The sequence below is a fragment of the Triticum aestivum genome, chromosome 2A, assembly GCF_018294505.1.
Source record: "Triticum aestivum cultivar Chinese Spring chromosome 2A, IWGSC CS RefSeq v2.1, whole genome shotgun sequence".
NCBI lineage: Eukaryota > Viridiplantae > Streptophyta > Magnoliopsida > Poales > Poaceae > Triticum > Triticum aestivum.
In genome coordinates this window covers 413,287,333-413,297,457 of record NC_057797.1, presented here as the reverse complement: position 1 = coordinate 413,297,457, position 10,125 = coordinate 413,287,333, and the positions used below count along the sequence as shown (strand labels likewise).

Below are 10,125 nucleotides of genomic sequence, written 5' to 3'. Positions count from 1 at the left end.
GCATAATCTCATGGTCTAAGGAAATGATACTTGACATTAGAAAAGCTTTAGCATACGAACTACATGATCTTGTGCTAGGCTTAGGATTGGATCTTTGTCCATCACATCATTCTCCTAATGATGTGATCCCGTTATCAATGACATCCAATGTCCATGGTCAGGAAACCGTAACCATCTATTGATCAACGAGCTAGTCAACTAGAGGCTTACTAGGGACATGGTGTTGTCTATGTATCCACACATGTATGTGAGTTTCCTATCAATACAATTCTAGCATGGATAATAAACGATTATCATGAACAAAAAAATATAATAATAACTAATTTATTATTGCCTCTAGGACATATTTCCAACAAAGGACGGGGTGCAGCAAGTCATTATGCATCAGCTTCGTCGCCGCGCCGCCGGGCTGCCAGGCGTAAAATAAAGTAGTCGTCCGAGGGCTCGTCCGTGGGACTGAACAAGAGCTTTGGCCGGCCGGCGGCGACAGACTGTGGTTTGCCCGCCGGAGGTGGAGCTCGAAGAAGCGCGGCGATGAGAGCATGGCCTGCCACGAACATGAGAAGCCGGCAAGTAGGCAAGGATTTCCGTGACGACTTTGTGTGGCAACGGCGACCTCTGTGCCGAGGCATCATCGTCCTGCTGCTTCTCCTGCTCGTGTGCCGCTATCGATCCTTGTGCTTAATTGTTCTTGGATGTGGTGGCTTCCGATGATGGCCCGATCGGTGATCTCTTGCGTGGCTGCCCATGATGGCTTGATCTAATTTAAAACGGGGAGAGATCCAAGTTGGCTATGTGAAGCAGGAATTGTTCTTGTGTACGTAGACGTCGCAAGTTGGTGTTTGAGTTTGATTCGGTTTGGGCGTCGCGTGTCTTGTTTCCTAGCTAGTGTCTACGTGTTTGTGTAGTACCACGTGACCAGAACTAACGTCGTCATGATCACATGAATAGTACCATCTCGGATGTAGAAAATAATTTAGATGAAAAAAATTGAAAGCGTAAATTCACGAAAAGAAAGCGTATTGTGACGGTGAATTCACGGAGTCAATCCGTGCTTTATTATTAGGACTAGTACAAATGCCCGTGTGTTGCACCGGGCGAAAAAAGGCATAATCAGCTTGCCATTGTGCATCATTTTTAGACCCAATTTTAATAAATATCCATAACAAGGTTAAACATGAAAATTTCTTATTTTTAATAAAAGTTAAAGTTTTCATAAAAAATGAAACACTTTTAAGAATAGTTAATGTTTCATGAAAACTGAAACATTTCTCTAGAAAAGAACATTTTTATGGAAAAATATATTTGAACAGATGTCTTTTATGAAAAGATTTTTTTAGTTGTACATTTCTAGATGGACTTTGTTTTAGTAAAAATAATGGAACTTTCTTTGGGGAATTTTTAAGTGTTCTAAAAATGCGACCATATTTTTTTAAACAGAGATAGTGTGAATATATGTAAAACTGTGTATATTTTAAAGCTATTTTTACCGTGTTAATTTTGTTAATTTTTTTACAGATATTTTTTGTAGCATTTTTGTTAGGTAATTTTTACAGATGGTTGTTTGGTGGGAAGAGTTAACTATTTGGGCTTAGCCCAAACAAAGCACTTGACATTAACTTTTATTAAAATAAGGACGCACGAAGTCATCTTCCTTATCGTTCCCCATTTCAAGTCTCTTTTGTTGAAGTGCTCTACGCCGCCACCCGCATCATGTCTACCTTCTTTGTCGACATGGACCTATCCCTTCCTCCGGTGGTGCGCCTAATTAATGGAGGGTTCCCGATGGGGTTAGGGGGGAGGGGTGCGAGTAGTCGCCGTTTGGTGCCCTTTCCGCTGCGTTCGCCCTGTCAATCACAACCCCTACCAGCTGCGGTCGGAGTTGATCAATTGTTTCGTCCAAAGCGGCATATATGGCCATGAATGTAAATGAAAATATTAAAAGGCAACATACTTTTTGCCGAATAATACGCCACCGCAATCATGGCAGTCCAGTTAACGATTTTAATTGAAACTGAAGCCATTATTGAATACACACACAATAATAAAAGCACCAAAATAGCAACTAAAGGGTTTGATTTCAGTCAAAGAATATAGCATTACATCAATAGCAAAACATGATGATATTTGTGAAAAATAATAATAAGAGCACTGCAACTGCTAGTAAAAGCAATATTATCCAACATGATAATTTGAACCAGCACATAGGACCACCATCAACCACAACATACTCACACAATTTTAATTAAACAGTACATGTCTAATTTTTTTATGAAAGCTAGAAACTGAAAGTAATTTACAGCCAACAATTTGTAATTGACCCTACTGGTCTACATCCAGTGAATTATGAGATACCATTTCTTTTCCTACATATCTAAAGGCACCATCAGGGATGCCAGCCAACAGAGAAGCTTCCTTTTTCAGAAATAGCACACATGTCCTGTTTTGACAGAATGGAAGCTAGCACCACCAAGTAAATCAATCTTAGAAAAAGAATAAAGTTCCGAGATGAGCTTACATTATCAATTTGCACAAATGTATTGTCATATCTTTTCTTACGGATTCATATTGGAGAATAAAATTGTCCCAGAATCAACAAAATGTTCGGATTACTTTACAAAGATCATCATTTTTTGTTAATATGAAACCTTATGAATCGTATCTCCTCAAATATGTACGTCTCCCAGCCGCAAGTCACCACCTCTCTTCCATCCATTTTAGAAGCTTCACCATTCACCACGACGCCTCTGAGCCACCGCCATCAATTTCTTTGAAAACTTAGATAGATAGATAGATAGATAGATAGATAGATAGATAGTGCACTAAAAGAGAAAAAATTCATAAGAAAAGTAATGTATACACCTGATATCCTAACTACCAAGAACCGAACTGTGGTAAAAACAAACTAATACACACCATGGCTATCCAACAACACACAGTAGTGACAAATCTGAACCGGATCCCCTTTCCATAGGATCTGATATACCTTCAGGCTGATTAACTCTAGGTGTTCTATGAAAACTCTGAAAGTCTGAATCAACTCATGTGCAACTTTTGACGATGGTGCAAATGGAGAGGCGTCACAAGATTGGATCCTTATACTGCTATATACTGTAGTACATTTAAAGCAAATAAGCTAAGAAATTGGACAGCAGGATGAAGGTGCACCACACCATCCAATTCTAAAAAGGTGGTGGCTAATGGTCTTCCTCGTTGAATCCATAAGGAGTATGCTTTTATATCCTTGAACTAAGCTGAAACTCAAGAGCTCTAAAATCTGAACGTAAAAACTTGATTTCTTGGAAGGAGGGCCACTGCACCAAATCGTGTTGCCTCGCCCGTGCATCACCGAAGCTGGGGCACTTATTTAACCCGCACATGGTGACTCATACATAAGAGAAGACCCAAGCAGAGCGATCAAGCCGTGCAATTCAAGTTATTAAAATACTAAATAGTTATTGTATCTGGACGGACAGTCTTATGTAAAACATTTAAATAATACGTAGTAGTTTGCAAGGAGATACATACTATTTTTCAAATGGCGTGTATATAAGTATACAACTGATACCACTTCAACTAAAAATAAACCTACCCTTGCCCATCAGAGAGCATGTTTTAATTTGTTCATGACCTCTGCATTTTATTCAGAAACAAGCATGCACCAAGATACTCACATAGAAAGCAGAAACCTCAAAATTCCATATGCTTTCTGTTTTTAAAACCAAGTTCCAGGTGGATTCCATATTCTAACTGCACTTTACAGGAATGGACCTACAATCATATTAAGAGGATCCTTTCATCTTGAGCTGGTGCTTCAGCTGTTGGAACACTTAAGCTCAGATCTTCAGTATGATTTTCTTTAAGTGTAGGATCGAACAAAACCTACATGATAGATTGCTTATATTGATTAATAATCATTCAAGCAATTTTCTTGCACAGATAACACTACGTCATGAAACGTATTGCTGGTATATCTTTGTTCAGTTTTTGTAATAAGATAAAGTACTTAAATGTGTGCTTACATCTATTGCATGATCTGAAGGAATAAACCAAATCAAAAGCGACTCTATGGTCTAATTATCTCTTTACTATTAATAATACTACAAATAGAACTCTGGTACTAATTCTACAGAAAAGATACGCCAAATACACTATCAGGTTCAGTACCAACACCAGTTTAGACATCAAAACATATTTATAGTATAGTGGTACAGCTGCAGGTGTAAAGTCGTGCAAATTCTCGATGGTACAAACTGTAAGCTGGCAAATTGTCGATGCAATGTAGGTGCCAAATAAGTGTTGGTGTCATACCACAGTGCACTGACACAAAGCATAAAGGAGAATGGCATATTAACATTTCATTGTTGTACCAAAGAACAGACCATAGCTTCACTGCTAAGATTAATGCGGTAGTAGCACTGCAATGACTTGTCAATAGTGACCTCGCTCCAGAATGAGAGCAATTACAATAGGTTAAAACTGTTTACCAAAAAAGAGTATCAAATAGATAGAAGATAGTTTTGCTGAAATAGATCGGGACTTTGAGAGATCAGATCAAGGAGAGACAGGTAGTGCATGTAACCTTAGGGCAGGATGGCACCCACGATCTGGTTGCTGTGTCGGGGACCGGAGCAGAGGGCGTCGGTCAAGACCAGGAGTTCCCGAACTTCATCCACGATTTTGCATCATCCTCCCGCACGAGGAGCAGAAGCGCCACCATCCCCGAAGCACAGGACGTCGAGCTGGACGTGGTTGCAAGCCTTAGAAAAGGACGGGGTGCCGCCGCCGTTGAAGCGAGGGGATCGAAGGTCGGGGAGGCCCGCCCCTACCCCCCGTCATGCCTCGCGCGGAAGCGCCGCCGTCCGCCTGGTTTCGGTGAAGCTTTCAGCCGTCGCGCCGCCCTCCTTCCTTCCCTTTGGCTCCCCTTCTCGTGCCTGCTGCCCTCCATGGCCGTCCCTTGGCTAGGTTGTGCCCTTCGTCCCCAACCCTGCGAGGCTGCGGCAGTGGCAGCTGCCGGCGCTGCAGCTCGGCGGCGTGTGGAGGTGATGGGCCGTGGAAGTTTGGGCGACGGGGGCGGCGGCGCAGGATTGGGGACGATGGGTGCGGTGGAGGCAGGGTGTGCGGGAGGATTCGCTCGGGTAGGGTTTGCTCTGGCTCGGGTGCGGGTTGGGATCACGAAACGTTTGACGACGCACGACTCCCCGAATTAGTACCACCTCGTTTATATTACAATTTTGTCTATATAAATCATAAAAGCGTATTATGACATGAGAAAAAAGCGTATTGTGACAGTGAACCCACGGAGTCAATCCATGTTTTATTATAAAACTAGCACAAATGCCCGTGCGTTGCAGCGGGAGAAGAACAAAACCATACTTCATAAACCCGATAGCTCAAGACCCTTCCCCCTCCTCCTCCTCCCACGACCGACTACCACACATGATGACATCAGTAAACTCTTTGAAATCTTGCACACTGCCACATGATAAACACACATGAAAAGATGTGTTGTGCAAAACATAACCGTGAAAGGAATTCGTAAGTATACTGTAGGTGCGTGCAATTTAAATCACAGAAATATCTACCTGGTCGCGAGTATCTCTTCAGGGATTTTTTGACGTTGCTTAGTGATGCCCAAAAAATATCGCACTATAATAAAAATAGTAAAGTCTTAGTACAACATTCTTGCTTCACTACGGAGGCAACAAAGATTTCCATGAACCAGTGTTGGCTAGGTTTAGGGACTGGGTAGCATAGCGCTATTTGTGTCCAATGATATTAGAAGCATTTTTTGCGGGGCAATGATATTATGAGCATTGTACAAAGATCCTCCATCAGTGCGGAGTTTGTGTTACACACAACACGTAGTCCAATTGCTTGTGCTTTGGTGACCAAAATTATTTTTATTAGGAGCACTCTAAGAGTTTGTGATGGGCGCTAGCGTGTCGAGCAGAAAAATAAGAGCAAATGTTTTGTTCTCAGAAAAATATTGTACATGACCAACATAGAATGAGTCATGTTTATTATGATTTAGACATAGTATTTTTTTGCGCATGTTAAACAACTCCAACATAATTTGCTATTAAGTTATAATTTGATGTCAATTTAGATATAAAAAGTAGTTCAACTTGCCTGATGCATGCACGAAGACGTTTAGTGCCATTATATCCCATTTGGAGACCCTCTCTTTCCTTTTTTTTAGTTTTATATATTTTCCTTCCTTACCTTATTATTTATGGGAAACTTTCCATTTTTTTCTGTCTAGAGATGAAATACCGGCCCTCTTTCTTTCCTTATTCCGCCATCAACCCGCCCTCTTTCCTTCTTTATTTTTCTCCCTCTTTCTTTCCTTAGTCTGCCATCAACCCGCCCTCTTTCCTTATTTATTTTTCTCTCTTTTCTTTCTTATTCTGTCATGAAATCCCTCTTCTTTCCTTCTTTGTTTTTCTCTCTTTTCTTCCTTATTATGAAAGGACTTATTTCCTTCTTTATTGATTTCCGAGATGGCTCCTTGATACCGAGAAAACTCGAAGATGTATATAAATTACAAAGACTAAGTTTAAGAAAGCGGTATGGGACTATTTATTGCACCAGGTTGTGGGCCAGCCTCGCCCGTTCGGTAGTGTGGCTTCCTTCGGGTGGGACAGAATAATGTGGCCCCTCCTGGCTTGGTAGAGTAAGAGGGTAATCCTTGTTTTTATAAATATACAATGTGCCAGCTGAGTTGGTGGTTTGCTCTATGCGCTTTTCTGGCAGCTGGCGTTCGAATCCTCAGCATATAATTTTTAGTTTTTGCGCCCATTCACATATCAGGTGGGCCGGCTATCAAAAATCTGGATGGCCTGTCACGCGCGAAAATAATTATATATGGAAACAACAGACGGACGAAAATCGTGGCAGAAAGATGAATAGTATCATCTCAGATGTGGAAAATAATATAGGTGAAAAAAAATTGAAAGTGAAAAAAAAATTGAAAGCGTAAATTCACGGGAAGAAGCGTATTGTGACGGTGAACCCGCCCTCTTTCCTTATTTATTTTTCTCTCTTTTCTTTCTTATTCTGTCATGAAATCCCTCTTCTTTCCTTCTTTGTTTTTCTCTCTTTCCTTCCTTATTATGAAAGGACTTCTTTCCTTCTTTATTGATTTCCGAGATGGCTCCTTGATACCGAGAAAACTCAAAGATGTATATAAATTACAAAGACTGAGTTTAAGAGAGCGGTATGGGACTATTTATTGCACCAGGTTGTGGGCCAGCCTCGCCCGTTCGGTAGTGTGGCTTCCTTCGGGTGGGACGGAATAATGTGGCCCCTTCTGGCTTGGTAGAGTAAGAGGGTAATCCTTGTTTTTATAAATATACAATGTACCAGCTGAGTTGGTGGTTTGCTCTATGCACTTTTCTGGCCGCCGGCGTTCGAATCCTCAGCATATAATTTTTAATTTTTGCGCGCATTCACATATCAGGTGGGCCGGCTATCAAAAATTCAGCATATAATTTTTAATTTTTGTGCCCATTCACATATCAGGTGGGCCGGCTATCAAAATTTTGGATGGCCTGTCACGCGGGAAAATAATTATATATAGAAACAACAGACGGACGAAAATCGTGGCAGAAAGATGAATAGTATCATCTCGGATGTGGAAAATAATATAGGTGAAAAAAATTGAAAGTGAAAAAAAATTGAAAGCGTAAAATCACGGGAAGAAGCGTATTGTGACGGTGATATATATATATATACATATATATATATATAATAATAAAGCATGGATTGACTCCGTGGATTCACCGTCACAATACGCTTCTTCCTGTGAATTTACGCTTTCAGTTTTTTTTCAATATGTCTATATTTTTTCCAAAATCCAAGGTGGTACTAATCTATCTATGTTTATATGTATATAAGAAAAACCTGAGAAGGTAAATCCTCTTTCTTTCCGTGTCCAACTATGCCAGGTCGTCCGTCGTCCGTGCTATGCCAGGTCTTCTACGTCGTCCCGCACACATCCGACTTCTTTTCTATCGGTGCTGATCCGGACTGCTTTTCATACCAGTGTCTATCCGATTTTTTTTGTATAAAAGTGTAGGCACCTATAACCTCCGTACCTGTCCTCTCGCTCCGTCCACGAAGAGGAGAGGAGTATCTGCCCTATGGACGTCGTCGCCGCACTCCTTTGTTGTCGTCGGACACCGACCCAGAGGTGCTTGCCCCTCGAGGTCGCGTTGACGCCGACTCGGCCACCTCCTAGGATGCGGCTCCCCAATGACACCGCGGCCCCAGGGTTCACACCGGTGCCGCCTCTCCAGTCCTGGCTTCAGCCCCTCTCACCGTAAACCTCAGCAATGGCTCCTGCCCACGCCAATGTTGGAAATATGCCCTAGAGGCAATAATAAAAGTATTATTATATTTCAATATTCATGATAAATGTCTTTTATTCATGCTATAACTGTATTATCCGGAAATCGTAATACACGTGTGAATACTTAGACCACAATATGTCCCTGGTGAGCCTCTAGTTGACCAGCTCGTTGTGATCAACAGATAGTCATGGTTTCCTGACTATGGACATTGGATGTCGTTGATAACGGGATCACATCATTAGGAGAATGATGTGATGGACAAGACCCAATCCTAAGCATAGCATAAAAGATCGTGTAGTTCGTTTTGCTAGAGCTTTGCCAGTGTCAAGTATCTCTTCCTTCGACCATGAGATCGTGTAACTCCCGGATACCGTAAGAGTGCCTTGGGTGTATCAAACGTCACAACGTAACTGGGTGACTATAAAGGTGCATTACAGGTATCTCCGAAAGTATCTGTTGGGTTGACACGGATCGAGACTGGGATTTGTCACTCCGTATGACGGAGAGGTATCTCTGGGCCCACTCGGTAATGCATCATCATAATGAGCTCAATGTGACCAAGGTGTTGGACATGGGATCATGCATTACAGTACGAGTAAAGTGACTTGCCGGTAATGAGACTGAACAAGGTATTGGGATACCGACGATCGAGTCTCGGGCAAGTAACGTACCGATTGACAAAGGGAATTGCATACAGGGTTTGATCGAATCCTCGACATAGTGGTTCATCCGATGACAACATCGAGGAGCATGTGGGAGCCATCATGGGTATCCAGATCCCGCTATTGGTTATTGACCTGAGAGCGTCTCGGTCATGTCTGCATGTCTCCCGAACCCGTAGGGTCTACACACTTAAGGTTCGGTGACGCTAGGGTTATTAGGAAGACTAGTATGTGACTACCGAATGTTGTTCGGAGTCTCGGATGGGATCCTGGACGTCACGAGGAGATCCGGAAGGGTCCGGAGGTAAAGATTTATATATGGGAAGTTGTTAAACGGACACCGGGAAGTTTCGGGGTCATACCGGTATTGTACCGGGGCCACCGGAAGGGTTCCGGGGGTCCACCGGGAGGGGCCACCCCTCCCGGGGGGCCACATGGGCTGCGTGGGGCAGGGAGCCAGCCCCTGGTGGGCTGGCCGCACCCCCCTCCCTTGGGCCCATGCGCCTAGGGTTGAGGGGGAACCCTAGAGGGGGCGCCCCCCTTGGCTTGGGGGGCAAGCCACCCTCTCCCCCTCTCCCCTTGGCCGCCGCACCCCCCTAGATGGGTTCTAGGGGGCCGGCCCCCTTCTCCCTTCCCCCTATAAATAGAGGGGTGAGGGGAGGGCAGCCGCACCATCCTCCAAGGCGCAGCCCTCCCCTCCCCAACACCTCTCCTCCTCCGTTGTGTGCTTGGCGAAGCCCTGTCGGAGTACTGCCTCTCCTCCATCACCACGCCGTCGTGCTACCGGTGGAGCTGTCTTCCTCAACCTCTCCTTCCCCCTTGCTGGATCAAGAAGGAGGAGACGTCTCCCGTCCCGTACGTGTGTTGAACGCGGAGGTGCTGTCCGTTCAGCGCTTGGTCATCGGTGATTCGAATCACGTCGAGTACGACTACATCATCACCTTGCAAGCTTCCGCACGCGATCTACAAGTGGTATGTAGATGCAAACTCTCTCCCTTGACTCGTTGCTTAGATGAACTCATAGATGGATCTTGGTGAAACCGTAGGAAAATTTTTAATTTTCTGCAACGTTCCCCAACAGTGGCATCATGAGCTAGGTCTATGCGTAG

At 43.4% G+C, this 10,125-nt stretch overlaps 1 long non-coding RNA gene across 1 annotated transcript; it reads right to left on the bottom strand.

Annotated features, from left to right (window-relative positions):
- Positions 1-2,121: 2,121 nt before the first annotated feature.
- On the bottom strand, positions 2,122-5,196 carry LOC123188839 (uncharacterized). The gene is made up of 2 exons (XR_006495244.1): positions 2,519-5,196; positions 2,122-2,440 (listed from the first exon to the last, which is right to left on the bottom strand). It is a non-coding gene; the product is annotated as an uncharacterized lncRNA (long non-coding RNA).
- Positions 5,197-10,125: the final 4,929 nt, after the last annotated feature.